Genomic DNA, 22,853 nt, shown 5'->3' on the forward strand with positions numbered 1-22,853 from the left:
GAGCGGAAAATTGCATTTATGGAGACTGGTTGACAAGGATTTAGGGATAGATATGCAATGAATAAACAAAATCTGAGCAAGATATAAGATAATGATGACGTTAGAAGACGAGGAGCCCTATAAAAGGCTACATCTTGACAAGATTTTGGCACTTTGTTGTCTTAGAGCTCAAAAATCGCTAAGTATTGAGAAATTATAGAAGTTGTACTATTGCATGAACACTGAAGAGCTCATACTCATATTCAAAGGGAGAGGTATAGAGGGAATTATGGAAGCTACAACACCATTTGGTACACCCGCAAAATTTCCCCTCACACAACGAAGATCGCTAAGGAAGAAACCGACTCAGGAGCAGAGAACAAAGAAGAACTAGGATAAGAAGCCTAAGAAGCATGTTGAACCATAGCCAAAAGCCCAACCTATAAGAGACAACTAAGAAGAAGCAGAACAACAACAGATGGAGACAGAAATCGCAACAATTCTATCCCCGTTGCCACCATATTTACCACCCTGGAAAGATAGTGCCAAAACTAGTCAAAGACTCCAAGGATGTGAAGTATGTCACACTTACACAATGGCTACCAAAGGAAATACCATTTGAAGGAGAATTTCTTGGAACAATTCCATAGTTAAATTTTGAGGATAACGACTTCAACGACTGTAAAAAATATCCATAGTTCACACCAAGTAGGTACCTGAAGTAGGTCCATTACCCAAAGAGAGGAGTAGCGATATTGGAACCACATCAGTGGATGAAAGAGTTAAAGCGATCAAGCTTACTGAACATGTTGAACATGTCGCACTTCGGAAAAAGTACACCTAACATAACCTGCGTAAGACAATTTCTCATGCTGGTGCATGACTGACGAATCTAGTTGGGAAAGAGGATCCCCATTGACAAGATGATAATATGATGGATTACCAGGTTGCCATAATAAGGAAGGGACCCTGCTAAAGAGTTTGTGGGTAAGGATAAGGACAAAGTGATAGCCTAGAACATGAAGGAGAAGTTCAGCTTGGTAAAGAAAATGCGAGGCTATCACATAAATTTGATCAATGACCAAGGAGTATGCTTCGTCATGCATATCTCAAATGGGAAGATTATGCGAAAATGTTGAGGCAATGAAGTCCTCACAGAAGTTGTTTCCTTAGTTGCACAGTGAAACAACGAGGTCTAGTACAATTGGTCTGAATATCTATGTAGAGAATTCCTAGAAGATTGTCAGGAAGCTCATGAGGAAGGTAAGACCTTTCATTACACATGGATGATTTTAATCATAGCATTGTTGGCATGGAAGGAGCAGGAGGATTCACAGTTTCCTATGGTAGAAGCAAAAGTGTGCGAATTCGCACGATATGCCTCACTCTGGTATACCAAGGAGACTTCAAGAGCATAGGAGAATATATTATTCTTTGTCTTGTATCACATGGATTTACACATGGTGGTAAATCAGCACCCTAGACTATCACCAAGCTTGTACCAAGAATATAAGTCTATTGCGAAGTTCAAAGAAGACTTTCATAAGATCTATATATAGGCTCAAAAGGATACAATGAAGACATGGCATCCTCTGCCATAATTAGTCACCGAAGATGATATGGTGACATTAATACAATAGTGGCCCACATAATGAATGAATACAAAGGAGAACAATGAGGGAGATAGTGAAACAAAAGACAAAACTTCCTAGCATGGGGAACCAAGTGGAAAGGATAAACACAAGGATGAAAAAGAGAAGGAGCATGACAAAGAGCAAACTAGGGAGAAGACAGAGACATAAAAAGGAAAGAGGAATATGTAGAGAGGAACTTCACTGAGGAGCAGAAAGAAGCAGAAAGAGGAAAAATCCAAGGGTGCAATGCCACTGGTCCTTACTGATGGGGACCTAGATGAAATTGGGGAGAAAGTTCAAGAATTCGCAACGGAGTCATGGAAAAAAATAGAGGATTACTACAGTGCACTCCTAATAGTTGTCGAGCAGAGTATGTCATAATTGAAAATATTGGCACAAACATCTAGAAAACTAGCGCATACAGGCCATGGACTCCATCCACAAATACTAATAGAGACAATATTTGGGATGAGGATAATGCAGATACCTGCCAGAGCTGTGCAGTTTAACTCCATTGAAGCCAAGTAGTAGGTAAAGTGCTGGGATCATGTCAATATGAACATGGCGATGGTGCCCCATTCTGGTATTACATGACCTACACCAAGGCATCACAAATGAGATAAAGGAGTGCGAACAACGCACCTCACAATTAAATATTCACGTAGAAAAAGAGTGCATTGCACTGAAGAAACAACTCGACTAAGCCATTAAGGACAAGGATCATACAGAGCTACAATAATAGAGATTAAAAGAGGTGGCTAAAGCCACTTGTATGGAAGTTCTAGACATGGATATCTGTGAGGAGGAATCAGTAGAAGATAAGTTCATGAAGCTCAGGCTTGTCATTAAGGAATCAAAGAAGAAGATTGTGGATGTGTAGTTTGAATATGAAATAAAGAGCAGTGAGCTTTAAATGAAGCTACATCCAACCACACCACCAGAAGTGCATGAACAAAGGGAGATTGACCTAAAAACTGTAGTGATAGGAATCTCCGAGATAGTGGCAGAGTGTGGATATTGGACAAGACCTTGCAGATTTGGACTTCTCTATAGGAATATCCGAACATATGAAAAATAGAAGATGGCATTCAACAGAAAAAAAAAAAGAAACTAGAGGAGATTCGGGCAACTGCAAAGACCTTTCCATTCTCATAGAATATTGCTAGAATCAATGAAGGTAAGGCACTTTAGAAATATATAGAATAAATAAGAAGGGAAGATAAAAAGTTTAAGGAGATAACTCAACCATGGAAGGATGAGGCTCTACAGCTATCGCAGGAAGTGGATGGGAAGCTCCAAGAGCTTCAAAAAAAGGAAGGAGTAGTGTTGCAGAAGGCTACAGGACCAGTGGCAGAGGCACTACTGGAAGAAGTGCATAAAGAAGAGAAGTATGCAACATAGATACTACAGCAGTATAATGTTTCCTACAACAACATGGCAACAAATATTTAAGGCAAAGACGCCGTGTGACTCAGGACGAGTCACATGTGAGTGTTGGGGGCTTGTTGGGCACATCCCAACTTGGCCCAATTTTTTGTCAAAACTCTGCATTTTAGGGAGTGGAGCGCATGGTACCGCAGAGCTATGTACCGTGTGATGTCTTAGGGGCTTCAAGGTGGGTCAAAGTCCCTACTTTTTGTAATGAGTTTGGGTAATAGTTGATTTTTTTAGGAGGGCCATGGTATTTTGATGTACATGTTGATGTAATTAGTATATATATGATAAAGGATGTAAGTCGAAGTAATGATAGATATAATGATATGATACAATATTAAGGAAATATATTTGTAATCTATTTTGGGTCTTGAAAGAAAGGCTCTGTAGCTGAGTGTGTGGAGACCAAAAGTCTATAGTTGAGTGCATAGACACTTGTAGCTGGGTGTGCAGGGTGAGGAATATTACACTTTTTCAAAGAATTAATATATGAAGTACAGTTTTGATGGACATAACGTGTGTATGATTATTGTGTATCTTTTGCTTTCTGTTCAGTATTTTGGTTATATTTTACTTTCGTGCAGTATCGTTTATGGTTGTTAATGGCATGGTTAAGTAGATAATCCAACCCTGTGAAGTAATCTATGTATGTTAAGGATAAAAGGACATAAAAATACCACATCGCATCATCACTCAAGGTTGAAGAAACTTGGTTGCGCATCCTCCCATAAATCACTTCGGGTGAGACTTTGATCTTCTTGCAGGTCATTGCTAAGAGGGCCAACGATTGAGGGTTTTGCTGGTACGCAATAAAATCTAAACCTAGGTTAGCCCAAACTTAAGCCAACAGTTACAACAGAAAAGGCTTGGATATATTCCCTTAAGGAGAAATATAAAGTCTTTGACCTTTTTAAAGAATTTAAAGCTTTGGTGGAAAATGAGACAGAGAAGAAGATAAAGGTATTGAGGACAGATAACGATGGAGAGTTTTGCAATAAGGAATTTGAAGAATTATGTAAGAAGTGTGGTATAGCATGGTAGAAGACTACTCCATATACACCTCAGCAAAATGGATTTGTAGAAAGAATGAACACGACGTTGATGGAAAGAGCAAGAAGCATGCTTAGTGGTGTCGGGTTAGGACAAGAATTTTGTGTAGAGGCGGTGGAGACAACGTGTTACCTTGTCAATAGATCACGTTCATTAGCGTTGGAGGATAAGTCTCCACAAGAGGTATGGACTGGTAAGAAACCCTCTCTTTCACATTTGAGGGTATTTGGATGTGATGCATATGTACATGTTCCAAAGGAGAAACGAACCAAGTTGGATAGTAAATCTGAAAAGTGCATCTTTATTGGGTTTAAGGATGGTTTAAAGGGTTATAAGCTTTGGAACCCAATAACAAGGAAGGTTGTGTATAGCCGACATGTGGTGTTCAGAGAGGTAAAATGTGTTATTAAACATGAAGTCCAACCAAAGGAACCTGAGAAGATAAAGTTTGAGCTTAAGGAGGAAGAATCAGACTCTACAACAGAGGAGGAATCAAAAGATGAAGAGCTACAAACTCTGGGCGTGAGAAGATCAGTTTGAGAAAGAAGGCAACCAAAAAGGTATAGTCCATCTGCTTTCTGTTCAAATTTTTCTTTATCTGTTACTGACGATGATCCCAGAATTGTGAAAGAATCAGTAGATTCAAAGGATGGGAAACTCTGGAAAGAGGCCATGGTTGATGAAATGGCATCTTTGCACAAAAATGATGCTTGGGATCTAGTGGAGTTTCCAATTGGAAGGAAACCCATTGGGAACAAATGAGTGTTGAGGAAGAAGACAAATGGATAAAGAAAGGTGGAGAAATACAAAGCTCGGTTGGTAGAAAAAGGTTATTCCCAGGTGTTAGGAATTGATTTTGCTGATATTTTTTCTCCTGCTGCCAAGGTAACTTCTATTAGATTACTTTTATCTGTTTCTATTGCTTTTGATTTTGATGTAGAACAGATGGATGTGAATACAACATTTCTTCATGGGGATCTGGAAGAGGAGATCTACATGAAGCAACCTGAAGGCTTTGCAGTGAAGGGTAAGAAAGAACTGGTATGAAAGTTAAAGAAGTCTTTGTATGGGTTAAAATAGTCACCAAGGATGTGGTATCAGAAATTTGATACGTTTATACAGGGACTTGGCTTCACCAGAAGAAAATTAGATCACTATGTGTATTTTAAATTAATTGGTGACCGTGTTTTTTATCTGGTCTTGTATGTGGATGATATGTTGCTGGTTGGAAATGGCAAAGAAATTATCTAGGATTTGAAGACCCATTTGTCCTTCAAATTTGACATGAAATATCTTGGTTCTGCAAAATATATTTTGGGCATGGAAATTAAAAGAGATTGGACAAAGAGGAAGCTTTGGTTAAACCAGAGGAAGTATGTCGAAATAATATTGTAGAGGTTTAATATGCAGGATAGTAAAATGGTGAAGGTTCCTATTCTTGTAGGTGTAAAGTTATCTATTGAACAGTGTCCCAAGACACAAGAAGAGGAAGAGGACATGTCCCGTGTTCCATATGCAAGTGAAGTCAGTAGCCTAATGTACGCGATCGTCTATACTAGACTAGACATTGCACATGTAGTGGGAGTATTAAGCAGGTTTATGTCAAAAACAGGGAAGGAGCACTGGACAGTAGTGAAGCGGGTTTTCAGGTATTTGCGTGGCACTAGTGATTATGGTTTGTGCTACAAAAGAAGATCAGGTTTGGACAGAGTGTTGGATATTTGTGGCTTTGTTGATGTAGACTGGGCTAGAGATCTGGATTAGAGAAGATCTACAAGTGGGTATGTGTTTAACCTATTTGGAGGTGTAGTCAGTTGGATGAATAAGAAACAATCTATAGTGGCACTATCAACTACAGAGGCAGAATACATGACAACCACTCATGCAAGAAAGGAAGTGGTTTGGTTGCAGAGATTATGTTCAAGTATGGGGTTAGTACATGGAGCTATAAGGATAGATTGTGACAGCCAAAGTGAAATTTTCTTGGCAAATAACCCTACATATCATTTAAAGACAAAGAACATTAATGTTAAGTATCACTTTTTGAGGGATATGATAGAAGACAAAAAGGTGTTTCTAGTAAAGGTGGACACTTTGAAGAATACTGCAGATGCATTGACAAAATCTGTGAGCTCTGAGAAGTTCTCTTGGTGTAGAGAAACAAGGGGGGTTGTAGGGCTGGATAAATGACTAATCTCTCCTGTGGCCCCCTGTGTAAAGAAAACAACAAGTGGGAGAATGTTGATTTATGTTATATTCTTTCCACAACTAGCCGACGTCGTTAACTGTGGGGTTAGAAGGTGGGCAGATCCTCCCCTTCGTTGCACCGATTGTGTAGCCGGGGGGGTCATAGGGGGTTTGAGGGGTGCAGGTAACCCCACTCTATGGTGTTCGGGGTAGCACCTCGGAAAATTTTGTTTTTGGACCCTATATTAGGTTCGACGGACCTACCTATGGCTTTTTGCATGTTTTTTCACACATGGTTTTGGACGCGATGGTTTTCGTTACATGGTTTTGGACGCAATGGTTTTTTGTCCATGGCTTTGGACGTGATGGTTTTTGGTCCATGGTATTGGATGCTTCAACATTTATGAATATGTATTGTAACATTGAAAGGAACATAATGAAAAATCATGCTGGTAGTCTCGGTTTTGGGATCTAGGGGAAAATCTCTGTCTATATGTGTTTTTTGTGTTATTCTCTCACATTGTTTATTTTCTGTGTTTTAGAATTTGTATGCAGGTAATTTTTGTATGGGGTTAAAACCTACATTTTTTTGGTGCACAATAAAATATAAACCTGGGTTAGCCCAAACTTAAGCCAATAGTTACAACACAAAAGGCTAATTTGGGAGTTGGCTCTGATACCATGTCAGGCCAAGAGGTAACTCCACAAATTGAATTGTGTTTTGCATTAAGATGGAACATGGATATATACATGGAGAGGGAGACTATTGGATTTCATCTCCCAATGTCTCTTTGTCTTTATTTTCCTATTTACAATATTTACATGGATTTACCTGATCCCAAAGAATACGTGTCAACACATACAATTCAGGAAACCATCCAAGTCCTATGCTATCTTCCTCTAGGAGACGTGGCTGTAACTCCAGATTAAAATAATAACACATTATGGCTCTCTACCATTTCAATAATACATGAAGTTCATTAATTTTGTTAGAAGGTAAGTACTGAGGATAGAGCCAAAATGGAAGAGTTCTATATGTACAATATGATCCTAACAGACATGAACTTTTGGGACCCAAACTTAATATTTACGGACATGCAACTAATGGCACTAGCCTCTTGGTTGATCCATGAATAAACAAGGGTTTAGGAAGTGAAGAGGGTGATGACCAAAGAGGAAAGTGAGTCCCAAGGTTGTCATCAATAAACATAACATCATCACCACTGATCCCCAATTGGCCCCTTGGTACATTGCAACACAAGAATAAGCTATCCTCCAGTTTGGGGACACCTTTAGGATGTTGGGGATTAAAATCTTGCAGGCTTGCCAAAGGAGATCATGACATGCTCTGCCTAATAGTTTATAAATAAGAGAATATCACTCTCTTGAAATACTATATAATACCTTGGAGAGAACCCTAATTTACGAAAGGATCATTCATAGGATGAAGATCAATTGGATAGGACTCAAAATAATTCCTCCCTTATTGTTGGGCTTACCAGAGAGAAGAGACCAGTCAGAAGTACAAAGGGAGGGGGCATACATGGAAGAAAATATGGGGTTATATCCACAAGATGGCATACCATCTGAGATGCCCTGGGATGTCAGAGAGGCCACCAGGGCCATGAATGAACTTCACATTAGTGAGTGAGTTGTTCAAAGGGTGAGAAACAACTTTATTAGGGGGGTGATGATGAGTCTCATCAATAGGTATATTTTGAGGCCCATTGTGCTATCCTTGAGCCCTTAAACTATCTTCTTCTCACATAATTTACATTTTGTAACCATAATGTGCTTAATAGGAAGACAAAAGTGTGCATGTAATATTTATTGGCCTAATGTGGTTAATATGTAGGCAAAACAATAATTTTTGGACACATTTACTATGCAGGGGCATGTTGGAGGCATCTAGAGAGAATATAGGAGGGTTGTCCCCTAAATTAACTCTCCAACTTGACTTGAGTCCCATGATTCCTCACCAACAACTCAAATTTCACTGGCAACCGATTAACTCAAGTGCATGTCAAGATCTAAGGCAACTAGATCCACCAATTTCACAATTTTGGAGGGAAGCAATGCTCCTCTCAAGGGAGCTATGTCTTAGTCAAGTTTTTTATAAATAAATAGGTCTAAGGGCTCATTAGAATTCAAAATTTTTGATCTAGGAAGAGTTATTAAAGGGATATTACTTCAGACTGTTATTTCCATTTTGAGATTATTTATTTTCACTCTATTTTTTGTTAATGAAAGGTCCATTTTTGGTCTACATCTAATTTATCTTAGGAGGGCTAAAACCATTTGGTTAGGGCGCAACTTAGAGGCCTTAGTCCCTCTTATGGACATTGCCTTTTTTCTTATTCAATTTGTTGCACTTCATCCCTCATTTAAGTAGGCATTAGATTGCAAAAAATTGTAGTTGCAGGTTTGATCAACACCTCTCTTGTGGGAAGGGTGGTTGGAAGGTCTACAACAACAAGCCAAAAATGTGTTTGTTTTTCCTTGGGTTTTGCTAGGATTTGGATTGAAATTATTTTTCATGCTTCGTTTTTTCACCTTAGAAGTTAATATCATGATTTAGAAAATAGATTAGATGCATGTTGTAGGATAGAATAGATCTTGAAGAAATAAAATTCAACTCATTTTTTGCACTTTGATTGATTTAACTGCAATATTGATTAGTAGATGTATATTATTGATTGCTAGTCTGTAGGGGTTACTAATGAATTGCAGGGGTTGGCACACTAATCCACATCCACTTAGAAATTTTGATCATCCTCTTGGAAACCTCACACTGCATTCAATTTCTTCCACTAAGATCATCTTTTCAAGGCCAATGAAGGACACCATGGGCATGAACTTTTGTGTAAGATAGGCCTCTATGGGGCCTAAACGTGGAAAAAAGCCTCACCCATCCTTCATCCATCCTCATCCACATTTAAAACACCTTCCTTTCCATCAAAAATATCTCAGACCCAATCCTATAGCAAACTAAGCCACTCTTGTAGAAAAACAGATATCCATGTAGCATCATTTCATAGTCATATAGCATTTCCTAAATTTAACAAGATTTTATCTAGGATTTTGATTTTTAAATTGCAGGATTGAATAATGACCTCTAGGATTTGAATCCATGATTGGGGAAACCCAAGGACCACTCTAGACCCATCCTTCCATCACTGAACGTACAAGACCATAATTAGAATTAGGAAGAAAAAATTGACTTTTAAACAAAATTTATACTCTTGGATATCCTATTTAGGTGTTGTAGACTAAAATTCCTCTTTCAAAGAAATTTATAGTTAGATTAATGATTTCCATTCTGTAAGTAGAATATTGATTTGATTGGCTTTCAAGTAGAGTAGCATAATTCATTTCTGCAACTAGTATACTCTCTTTCCCTCCGACAGTTACAATTAGCCTTTTACATCTAATGAATGGTACTCTCATTTATGAAATTAGGATAATGTTCACTTCCTTGCAATTAAGGTAGTATTTTGTCTTTTCAGGCAAATTCCTTTTGTAGTTAGATGAAATAATGGTCTCTATATACTTTAGTCTGATTCAATGGCTGAAGGTGACATGAGTAGAGCTTGAACTATTATGTATACATCATTGTCACCTCCAAGTTTGTATGAACCCATGGTTGATAATTTAAGTTGGTAACCTTGGGAGTTGCAACATTCTTGTTACAGTACTAGTGCTCATCACAGAGAATGACCATAGTCAATTCATGATTGAGTCACTTCATACACATTGAGTTGCTGCCAAGCACCCTTAGATATTTTTGCATGGGATGATCAATTTTTGGTCTAAGATATTCTTCCTATGATATATGATCACATGGATGTACTGATGATGTTTGGGATCGTTATAGATGAGATGAGCACATCTAGGTGCTACTTTAGTATGAAATCTACGATGATGTTTTGGATGAGATGTTTGTATCTTTAAGCAAAATCAATGTTGAGTACGATGTTTCTAGCATGGCTAGCTATGAGGAAGGTTAAAGAAACTATTTGGGAAGTTATTTTGAACAGTTTCTAGATGCGACAATTGATGTGCCCTAGTATTGCACCAAGGATGTTGCAACTCCCATGAGCTTCTCAACTTAAGTTATCAACTCGAGGTTCCTAAAAACTTAGAGGTGACAACGATATATAACAATAGGTTTGGTTCTACTCATGACACCCTCAGTCATGAAATCAAATCAAGGTGTTCAAAGACCACTCGTTCAGCTAACTATAAATAGAAAATCATGTCATAATTTCAAGGAGATGAACATAATTCTACAAAAATAAAAATTCTAATCCTTTAATGTAAATGCTCAATTAAAATTGCACAAACAGGGAAAAAAATAATCTATTTGCAATAATTCAATCATGTTATTCTATTTTCATTCGTAATCAAATCAACAACCTACTTTCATGAATCAATTTTATTTTTGAAACTTGCTTTAAAATGTGAAATTAAACTTTCATCACAATTAAAAAATGCTAATTCTAATACTATTTGTTGTCCTATGGTTGTAGTGAGGAAAGGATGGGGTTGGAGTGGTATTAAACTCTTCCCTAATCATGAAATAAAGGCTTGTGGGCCATTATTCAACTTCCATACTCAAGGGTCAAAATCTAGAACGAATCTAGCTGAAGAAAATGAGGCTACAAGTTTGCTTCAAGAGGCATTGTTTTGCTATAGGAGAAGGATCTGAGATTGTTTTGAGGAAAAAAATGGTGTCTTGAAGGAAGGAAAAGGTGGGTGAATGTGGAACAAGGTGAATGAAGGGTTTGAAAGCCCCATATCCAAGCCTAATACCTCTTGGAGGTCTAACTTGCACCAAAGTTTGTGCCCACAATCTCCTCCATCTATCTTAGCATAGTGGTCTCAGTGGCAAAGCTATTAAATTAGAGAATAAGAAAGAAATACAAGAGAGGGATTAAAGCATCTGGCTTGGGTCCAAACCCAAGGGTTTCAACCCTCCAAAACTACTTCTGATTTAGACCAATGGTGAACTTCCCATTAAAAATAAATAGGAGTCACATACATCATATGAAAGATGATAACAATGTCAAGCACTAGGCTATTAGTAGCTATCCCTATATGCAACAAAACATTGAATCCTAATGAGCTTATTGGCTGGTTTATTTATACAAAAAGTAGCTGAAAGCAACTCCCTTGAAAATAGGAGTGATTCCCTAAAAAATATCAAGATTTGTGGATATAGTTCCACTTGGCCTTCACATGGACTTGGAGTTCCTCATTTTCTAGTGAATTCAAGTTGTTGGTGAAGATTCTTTGATCTCAAGCCAAGTTGAAGAGTTAATGAGGTGGACAAGTCTCCTATGTTCTCCCTGGTTATCTCTATTAAAGCCCTACATAGTAAAGACTTCCAAAAATTCTTATTTTTCTTGCATATTAATCACATTAGGGCATGCAATATGAAAAACACCCTTTAGTCTCCATACTAAGCATATTATGGCTAAAATTGTGAATTAATGTGAGACAAGGAGAGTTTTAAGGGCTAGAGGATAGAACAATTAACCTCAAATATACCTATTGATGGGCCCAATCATTACCTACTTACTGAAGGTGTTGGTCACCCTATGATAAACTCAGTCACTGATATGAAGCTCATTCATGGCTCTAGTGGCCTCTCTTACATCCCAATGCACCTCAGATGGTGTGCCTTCCTATAGATAGAAACATTTTTTTCCCTCTATGTTTGTCTTGTTAGGGCCTAAATCTACCTTAGGCTAAGAAAGGCAGGATCTAGGGTAACATCAAACCACGCTTAATCTGGTAGCTAGCCCTACTAGGTCGGGAGAGGGCTCTCTCCTTGTCAATCTCAGTAATATATAGAAAAGGCGGCTTGAGATGACTGATGTAAAGACTAATTTTAGGCTAGGTATATGTTGAGAGGAGTTTGATTGAATTTGATGATGGTTTGCTAGCTCAAATGTGAAAGGTAGATTTGGGTCCGGGGAATGGACTCAGTTTTGCAGAGGTTTCTGTGGGGTGAGGTAGGAAAATGCTTTATTACTTTAAATTGAATGAGAAGGAGATTTTTAATACTAGTGAGGATTTGGAGAGGGCATGAGAGTCTCAATAATCCTCTTCAAATAATAGAAAACATAAATAACTAAACAAACCCTAGGTAGAGCACTGCAAATTCAATGATTTCTACCTTTATCCTTGATTCATTTAGTTCAGCTGAAAAAGAGAGAGAATGGCATACATAAACACATGTAAAACTTGAATTACAGAATAATACACAATACCAAATCAAATTTCCACAAGAACCAAACAAAAGGCTACAAACCCTGGTCTATTCCTTTGCTAAACTATAGAGATGAATGTACAATGTTGCTCAAAGCATTCACAAGAGTCCAACCTATACCAATGACTGAAAAACTACTAGATATAGGCAAAAAACAACTCATGCTAGGCTTTAGGGGTCGAATTCATGAGTTTAGGAGCTATTTCAACAAGATCTAAACTAAGAACTAAAAAGTAAGCAGTGGAACAGCTTGCCTCTAAAATCTAGGAAACTGATTCATTCAGTTCAAAACTACCTTTTCATGATGTATCTACCTCCATGAATCAATTTTCAACATTTTACATCAAATTCCATCAAGTTACATCAAATTACATCATGAGTTTGACTATGAGAGAGAGAAAAGTCAAACTGAGAAAAAACTACGCGAAAAAATAGAGTTTTTTGGCAAAAACGTAAATTTTCCATCATGTGCGCTGCGCCATTGTCCCTGTGCATAGCGCCGTTTTGCAGATGACTTTGGAGGCCTTACCTTGCACCAAATTTGCTCAAAGTTGGTTTTTTGGAAAGGTATGTCTATTTACTTTCCAGAATAGGTAGGATTTCTAATTTTGGTGTCCATTTTCCTCTCCAAAAGTGAGTTCTCCCAACACTGCTTCCTATGTGGCCAAAAAGGGGCAAAAAGGGCAATTTTGAGGTGTTTTTGACCCTTTTGGAAGCTCAAAACTTGACAAAATTTCTTGCCCATTTGTGGGAATTCATATTTTTGCATGAGGAATCCAAAAATTCTAAGTTTTCCTTCAAAGGAGGTCCCCAACAAAATCACGTGCCATGTGGCGCAGCACACCAGGCGGCACGGTGCACCAGGCACAAAAACCTATGTTTTGCTCCAAAAATTCAAAATTGACAAAAAAGTATGCCAAATTTCTTGAAATTTGGGTTGAGTGAACTGCATCAAGTACTATTTTGGGCCAAGGAAGCCTCAGCCAAGATCTTGAGCTTATCTTTCTCTTTCTTCCTCCTCAAAGTTTTCCTCAACTTGGCCTTTAAAGTCCTAATTCTTGCTTTGCAACTTTTGTTTCTTGCCAAATAATGAAAAGCCATGTGCTGCAACATGTCCTTCTCCTTGTTAGCCTTGTCCAGTAGCCTCTCCAAGTGCATGTTCATCTTCTCCAACCAAGACTCCTTGTCATTCTCTATCTCTTGTTCAATGGAAGTCAAAGTGACATGGTCCTCTTCATCATTTTGCTTCTTCAGTTTCAACATTTCTAGCTCCATTAGGCTTTGCTTATCCTCCAACTGTTTGTTTTCTTTCTTGTTTGTCATCTATATCATCCTCGTGCATCTTCTCTTTGCCTTTTCTTTGCTGCTTATCATAGTCATATTCACTGTCTCTTTCCATTGTTTTCCCTTGGTTTTGAAAAATGTGATTATATATGAATGGTTTGTGGATAATAGTATGGAATAGGATGGAGGAATGGAATGGGCAGAGTGTATGGGGAAGGGAGTGTGGAAACGTATGTATGAACAGGGTTGAGGGATGTGAGTAGGGTTTAGGGAGTCAGTAGGATATGTGTGTAGGGTTTTAGGGAGAATGTGTAGGGTTTGGTGATGTGAGTAGGGCTTGTAGGGTTTGGGGATAGTAGGAATTAGGTATTAGGGTTTAGAGATGCCAATTAGGGTTTGGGAGTAGTGGGATTAGGTATTAGGGTTTTTATTTTTGGGGATAGGGGAATAGATGAATGTGAATGAAAGAGGGAAGGGGGAAATGAGATGAGTGAAATGTATTGAAGGGGAATGTAACTGGCGCAAGGGGAGAAAACAGCAATAATGACAACTTTGAAACCCTAGACAGTTTTGTGAATATGACTGTGCAACAAACTAGGGTTTTCCTTTTCACCTATTTACACACCATGAATGATGATTAAAACTTTTGCAATGGCACTATGGAATGATTCACTTGTTAAATGAATATTGCACAAATTTGGATCTTGGCAAAATTATTTGAGTGAAATTTGGGCTAAGTAGGCAAGTGTGTCGCGCCACTACCCAGGTGTGCCACGCCAAGGAACAAGTGTGTAGTGCCTTTTTACATACCAGTTTTGTAGGCCTTCCCAATGTCCAAATTTGGAGTGGGATAGATTGTTGGAAAGCTTATTAAGCTTGATTTCCAACACAAATTGAATTTTTCAATTTGGAGTTCATTTGTCCAGTCAAAAGTCAAATCTCCCAAGACTGGTCAAAATGTGCAAAATGAGGTTGCCTAAAGGCAGAGTGCTGTTGCCGTCAACATTTGAAGGTCTTCCGCAACTCCAAATTGAGATCATGATAGTTCATTGGAAATCTCTTTGTGTCTAGTTATCATTGGATGCATCATGAAAGTCATTTGGCCAACCAAGATAGGAGAAATATTGATTTTCCCAAGGTCACTTCAATGGTGTATCAATTCTACTGAGGCAACTGTATTTTTGACATTTCTCTAAAACCTTGACACCTGTATAAAAAGTGAAGAAGGTTTTACTTCATCGGCATATTGTGGACAAACACCTCTCTCAGGTTTTCCAAATTCATCTTTTCTTGCTCAGAAACATCATTTGAGTAAAACCTATCCTGATGTGTGGAAGAGGGGATTTGTCGAAATGAAGTGAAATGAAGGGGATAAGGGGCTTCTAAATTCTTGAGAAAATTTTGGGAAGTAGGGAGGGATGTTAGGAAGCAGGGGAAAGTGGAATTTCAAATATTGAGTGAGGGTAAAGGGTCCAAAAGGGCAAAACATAGGCCTAGCCTAGAAAATTGTCAAATTGTAGCAAGAAACTAGGGTTTGTGCAAAAATGAGGAATTTGAGGGATATCAGTGATGGGAAGTTTTTAATAAGGTACATTAAGGATAGGGGAAGGTGTATTAAAATCAGGATACAAGTTTTGCTAATGATTTGACCATCCAAGAGAAATTACCTTCAAAACCCTAGGAGAGAGAAATGAACCTTACCTAGGCATAACTAAAGCATGAACAAGGTGTAAAATGACCCATTGGAACTTGACATGATGATGACAACCCTCTGAATGATGGTACAATCAGCTAAATGGTGACATGGACCGACATTTGGACAACTTTGAAAGGAGTGAAAGCAAACCCTAGACCTAATACCTAGGGACCAAATTTTGCTTGAAGACTCATTGAAATGACAAAATTTGACCTTGACACCTTAAAATCACTTTGTAATAGCATGTTTAATCACTGGAGGAAGGTTTCAAAGACTGACACTAACATGTCAATTCCTTTTTTTCTTCTGCATAGTTTCTTCTGTCTTATAGGCCCAATACTAAGGGAGGAATCCATTTTAGTCTTACCCATTTGATCTTCAACCTTTTCATAATCCTTTTGTATAGTGGGGTTCTCTCCAAGGCATTCCTTAGTCTTTTTGGAGAGTGATATTCTCTAATTTGCAGATTGTGAGGCAGGGCATACCATCTTCTTTGGTAAGCCTATAAAATCTCTATCCCCAACATTCTAAAGGTGTCCTCAAAATGTAGGATGGACTGTTCTTTGGCTTCCATATACTTAGGTGCCAATTCAGGATCATAAAAGGCGAGGTTGTGTTTGTCGATGACAACCATTGGGCTCAACAATTTTTCTCTGATGTATAAGGGATCATTTTCTTCCTTTTCCATCACCCTTTTCACTTCTTCAAACCTTGCTTCCTAATGGGTCAACAAAGAGGCTAATGACATTAGTTTCATGTCTCCCAATCTCGAGTTGGGTCCCAAAAATTGATGTCTATGAGGATTAGATAGTGCATGTAAAAATCAACTAGTTTGGCTTTATCCTCCATACATTATTTTTGAAAAATTCAATGAACTGTTTATAGTCTTAAAAAATTAAGGAGCAATACTATGCTAGTTTTTGTATATGGAATCATAACAAGTGATCTTTGAGGAAAATGGAATAGGATTTGGATGGATGCCTGCATTGTATGGCTTCGAGAGGTAAACTGCCCATAGTGGAAAGTTGTGTCTCTTTTCCTTGTAGCTGTTCTCTTAGCCTTGTGCTTTCTACCTATAGCTACTCCCTCATGACTGACACCCTTACTCTCAAGTATTCAGTTCCTTTCCCATTGATGAACCCCAATATTGCAACAAGAATGCTACAAATCCCAGTGCTACCGACTTTAATTACCAACCTGGGGTTCATACAAACCTAAGAGGTATCAGCACTATATGTACAACATACAATGTGTCCTTCCTTTTCTGTCATGAGCAAAAAGAAATGCTACCTATTTGCAGGAATGAAAGACTGAATTTAGAAATGCTTGTAAAGTAACATGAAATCCTCTATCTACTTATTAACACACTTTGCTTGCAAAAAAAACCTATTTTAACCCTATTTGTCACATATGATGTTTTAACTAATCTAAGAATGAAATATGATATAGAGAGAACTAACTATTGTGTGCATGTGTAAATATAAAAGAACTCATTTTTTAAATCTTTTTGCTTCATAAATGAAAATGTTAATCTTTCCTTGATCTTTGGCAGGGGAAACAGGTGTGGAGGAAGAGGGGTACAATGATTCCGATGGCTTGGAGTTCAAGTAGGGGCCTAATCCCAAATTTAATGATGTTTTTTCTCAATTTGGGCTCAAAACAGGCTGCTACACGATTTCCTACAGGATGTACTATTTCTCCTAGAGGATCCCCTGTTTTACTACATGATGTTACAAATTTACTATATGAACTTATAATTCATCGAATGACCAAGATAATCAAATTCAAATTGGATGGGACAATTTTTTTTATTGACTAGGATGTTTTAGGTTCGCATTCCAAGTGGAATCACTCAAAAATACCTCTGTTAATCCACACCAAAAAATAGTAGAAAATTACTAGTCGAAAATCTAGAAATTCGAGAACTAGTGAGCAAGTAAATATATAAAATGCCTAACCTAATAAAGTAAAAATGCAATGGGGTAATTTTTTTAATGAATTAGAATGTTTTTTTGATATAATTGAAGTGGAACCAACTCTATTGGAGCTTGTTAGCATGCTCTAAAAAATAGCATAAATTCATTGTTCTTTGCCACAAAGGAGTTCCGGAAATCTAGATCTGGGAATAAGAAAGCTAATCCAAGTAGCTCAATGATTACTATGACCTTCCAAATATTTTCCAAGGCCGAAATGATGCTCATGATCCTGCAAACAAACTTACATCAACCATTTAACCCAATCTTACAACAAGAAATCATTAAGACTAAATGCATAAATAGAAAGAAATAAGAACAAGAGATGCATGTGAATAAGTGAAAAGAAGGAAATAAAATCATACAAAAGGGCTCTGAGATTCCTGGGATGGCCAAGCCAAGGGAAAATTAGATACATATGGAGGAGAACAATAATTAGAAGCTATAAATGACACCAATCTTCATTATTTTCATTAATACAGTTACATCCCTGTAAGAAAATACAATGGAGCCGCAAAAATACGAGTTCTCTCTACAAGAACACTAATGAAAATATGTCCCTAGAGGAAAATTCGACTTGGAACTTACAAAAAATGATTAGGAATCATTCCCCATGAAGGGAGGAATATTTCCCCACCAAAATCCCTTGATTAGTGGATTTAGTTCCCAATACTAGGAATCTGCATTAAATGGCAAGGAACACATTCCTAGATTTTCTCAATCATTGGAGCTACACAATATTTGCCATAATTCCATAATATCTTGTTGACTTATTATTTAATAGTGAGCCTCATGTAGTAGGGAGCAAGTCCCTAAATTATCTACTCCTCCAAGTGTTCATAATTTGCCCAATATTCTCATAATATTCCACAAAAGTAAATAATATTAGGCACAAATATGCAATTATTCATAAACCTTCCTAATGAATATATTAAAGTTAAAAATACATTATCTAATGCAAAAGAGAGGTTTAATGTGCTGAAGGATGGTCAGATGGACCTTAATTTATGTTTAATTTAGATGCATAAGCCTTAATGTATGTCTAATTTAGAGACCCATCATACCCCCCTACTGAAAGTGTTGCTCATCCTCTGAGAAAATTAGTGACCTCATCATGCCTTATTCATGGCCGTGGTAGTCTCTCTCTTGTGCATTAAGAATCTTGGCTGTAATTTTTGGAAGGACAAGCCCAAAAACATATTTGTGCAAAGAAAAATCCATGTTTCTTGAGACCATAAGTTTTCCTTCTTCCCCTTACTCGAGATGGTTTTTGAATATTTTTTAGTTTGGCAAGGTCTTCCACATCATTATCAACCTTCTGCTACCTTGTTCCACCATTTGGACACCTCTAAGACCTTCAAAATTCCTTTAGATGAGAACTAGGACATCTTATAGTAATTCCTATCAAAACTATAGGAAACCTGTTAAAAATACAGGAAAACCTTTTTGAGAACAAATGACAGTCTGAGCCTAGGACATGCCCTCAACTTGACTCCCATGCCTTTCTATAATTTCTATAACATCTTTTAGGCCTTGGAAAAAAGCTATAAAGAGATTAGAGACCTCTTGGAAAGTCTCTTTTCATCATTGTAGTTTGAGTTTTGTTTTGATGGTAGATGCCTCATTTCCTTTTGTTGCTTTCTTCTTCTCTCTTGTGTCCTAGATGGTTGCCTAATGGCCTTGGAGTTATCTATTTTGATTAGGTCTCTCTTAGGCACTGTCATTTTGTGTTTTAACACAATTTTTTTCTTTCTTCCTTTTTGTAGCAGGATTCTGCCTTCCTGTAGTAGTCATTCCTTCTTCCTTCAGAGTCTTCTAACTGTATGGGAGTTATGATAAATGATGTAGGCTTTTGAAAATGGAGAGGATTCTCTGTTTTCTTTTTCAAGAAATTTTCAGGGTGAGATAGGGTTTGTTCTTGAAATTATGAAATGGGATGGATGAATGATGGATATATAGTGAATATGAGGTGGATGGAGGGCTTGGGGTGTTGTGGTGACTTGGCCTTTGCAAAATTTTCTTCTTTTAACTATTGTTCTCATTCCTTGAAATCATCACCCTTCATAATTTTACTTTTCAACATTGCATGAGTGAAGGAGTGAGCTACAATTAAATAGTTGAAGGTGGCTGGGACTGCTGACCCATCCTTAGCTTATAAAACCTCATCTCTTATGCAATGACAACAAATTTCTAACTATAATATGCTCAAGAGAAGAGGTCCAGAATATTTTATTCTTGTACCGCCCTGATGGTTGTTAGAGAGACATGCATGCTACTACTGAGTTGATACTATTGTGCTTCTCATGACTTAGGTACTTCTTCTCGATTTCCTCTTTCCTTTTTGTTGATCTTATTTTGTTGATGGGTTGTCTTCTTGTTGATGTGTAGGTGATGGCTTCCTTTGTTACTGCTGAGCTCTGGAGGAGTTTCACTGTGCTTGTAGTTATGCTTCTCCTCTTTCAATCATGGTGTTGAAGGTTAGGCGTAGAGCCTACTGTTACTTCCAAATAGGCTATTGTAGTTGCCCTCTTTTTCTGAATATTTGTGTCCTTTCTCTGTTGAAGGGTAAATGGGTTTGGAATGAGTAGAAGGTGTGGCCATAGAGTGACATGGTCATGATGGGTGTTAGCTGAGATGTGGTGAAGTCAATTTCCTTATTTCCTATCCAAAAATAGGCCTGCATCATCATTTTTCCATCAGACTACCTTCCTGTATATTTTTAGAACTTCCTATAGTACTATAGGAAACTCATGTAGTAATTCAAGACAACCTCTTGTAACAGACTTGTTTTGTCCATATCCCCCAAATGGTAGAATGGATTGACCTGAAACTTTTTGATCATGTTTCCATCATCATTATGCACCTCCCCATAAAAACAATTTCATCAATGGATACATGGATCACGAAAAAAAATAACAATGGATGAAGGTGATGGAGGCCAATTTCTTGGAAAACGTGCACTGGAAGTTGCTGAAATTTCTTGGGAATGTTACCACCAACCATATGAAGCTCCCCATGAAACCGTTTTTTAAATGGATGCATGTTTTTCAATTTATGGCAAAAATAAATTGTTGCTCTATGTATTTTTGTTTCCTATATTAAAACAAAGCCTTCCTGTAGTTTTTTAGGACAAAAAGCAAACTAAATGGGAAAATATTGAGAATGATGGGTGGATGGTGGAAATAGATGAGGGTGATGGATTTGCATGGCCTTGGCCTTGTTGGAGAATTTGAGCAAAGGAGGAGAAAGTCAAAATTTGACTTCTTTTGACTAGGTTTGACTTATTTTTTCTTTCTTTGGTGGCAGCTTATTTTTGTTCCTTGTAGATGTTGGAGCGCACCTACATTCATCAAAAAGATACATGGAGCAAGAATTTTTTTATTTTTTCCTTTTTTTTTTTAGGCCTACTAGCTACCTCAATGAGGTTTTCAACTTGTAGGTCTGCCTAGGTGCCTCAAAGGAGGTTTTCACCTAGGACCTTTTTTTTCTCTTTTTTTCTTTTTTCCCAACCCATTAAATGCCTCATGGAGGTTTTCAATGAATGAGAAAATTTGGGGTGCCTCAAAGGATGTTTTCACATGAGATTTTTATTTTTTCTCTTATTTTTCAAAAAAAAAATTCTACCTTACCCTACTTGAAAAACAAAATCACTTTCAAGTATAAGAATACTTCCAATGGAGTCATGTGTACATCAAGTTGATAGAAAAAATGATATGGAGGCTTGAAATGTATTCTTTGACATTTGCCCGAGTTTGAGTGTTCAAATGATTTGACTTTGATGATAGCAAGTGCAATTGAAGAAGAGAGTGTTGCTACAACTTAGTGACTGTCTGGAGCCAGTCCTCAATATATTTTCGATGTCCTTGGTTTTCTTGCTTATCTGGATCATTCTTCATGTCTTCTTCTACCATGAAATTCAAATATTCCTCTTTTCGCTGATTGTTCTCTTGAATACATGGAGGATTTGATGGTAACCATGAGGGATCTCTCTTGATATTTGATTTTGATGTTTGTTCTTCATCAAGTGCAGCCCATGATTTTGTGGTCTTCTCATTTGAATCTTCTTCCTTTGGATGTGTTCCTTCAATGATATCAAGATAATCTCTTTTTTGCAATACTATTCCTGAGATATGGTGAATTCCATTGATCTCAAGAGGAGATGTTTGGAAGTGTTGTACCTTAGGATTGTAAATGGGATGAGCTACTTCAATGTTTGGGTTTGGAAATGGCAGTATAGGTAGTTGAGTGGGAGTGGATATTTGAGATGGATGTGCTTGGGGTTGTGGTTGTGGTGGATGTGAATGGTATGGATAACATGGAGTTGGGTATGGAGGATATTGACGAAAATATTGAGGATATTGTGGAAGGCTCCCATAAGTTCCTTGCCAACCTTGTTGCTAAAATTGGTTTTGGGGTTGAGATTGCCAATGTTGCCAAGGAAAGGGCATGTTTCAATTATTTTGAGGTGGATATGCGTAACCTTGAAATTGTGAATTAGGCTCTTGCATAATACTAGGTTGACTAGGTTTCCATGGTCCTCTTGGAGCTACATAACATAGCTGCATTGGAAATTGACTTAATCCATTTTCCTCTTGGTAAACTTCCTTCAACCTTCATAATTATGGACAATGTTTAACATCATGTGATTCTGCATGGACAACACAAATATCAACATCTTATTATTCTTCATCTTGCATTCTTAACATTTCTACTTGTTTGGTTAGATTGCTAAGAATTTTTTTTTTTATATCATCAAATTAATTTTCAAGTTTAGCTTGACTTACCAATCTTGATGCTGATTTACCTACTCTTGCCCTTCCTCTTGATATGTGTTTTCATGTTTCACAAATTTCTTCAGATGATAATTGGTATACATCACCTCTACTCATGAGATAAAGGATATCAATCCACTCATCCCTAATTGTTCTAAGTAAGAGGGTTTTTAGTGTGTCAGATCCTAAATGATGTATTTTTTCCATCTTAAAATTATACATGAACCTCTCTATTAGATTCTCTAGATTCTCATTTTCTTTTTGATTCATTCTAAATATTTCTTCTTTAATATCATGATATTCATAATTTTCTAGAAATATATTTTTCATATCATTCCATGATCTTATTGAATTAGTCCCTAAACTCATGAACCATTTAAAAGCTCTATCCTTCAATGTTGTCGGAAACAATCTCAGTTTTTGAGTTTTTAATAAGTAACCATAAGATTTACAAATAATTTCAAATTCAAAGAGAAAGGTTTTTGGATCCTCTGACCTTAGACCATGAAATTTTGGAACAAAAGATGGAGGGATGCTCTTCATGTGCACACTACCATCAGTATCTTGAAT

Source organism: Pinus tabuliformis, chromosome 1_2 (genome assembly GCF_031772625.1).
Source record: "Pinus tabuliformis cultivar Carrire ecotype Pingquan chromosome 1_2, CPIR1, whole genome shotgun sequence".
In the NCBI taxonomy this organism is placed as follows: domain Eukaryota; kingdom Viridiplantae; phylum Streptophyta; class Pinopsida; order Pinales; family Pinaceae; genus Pinus; species Pinus tabuliformis.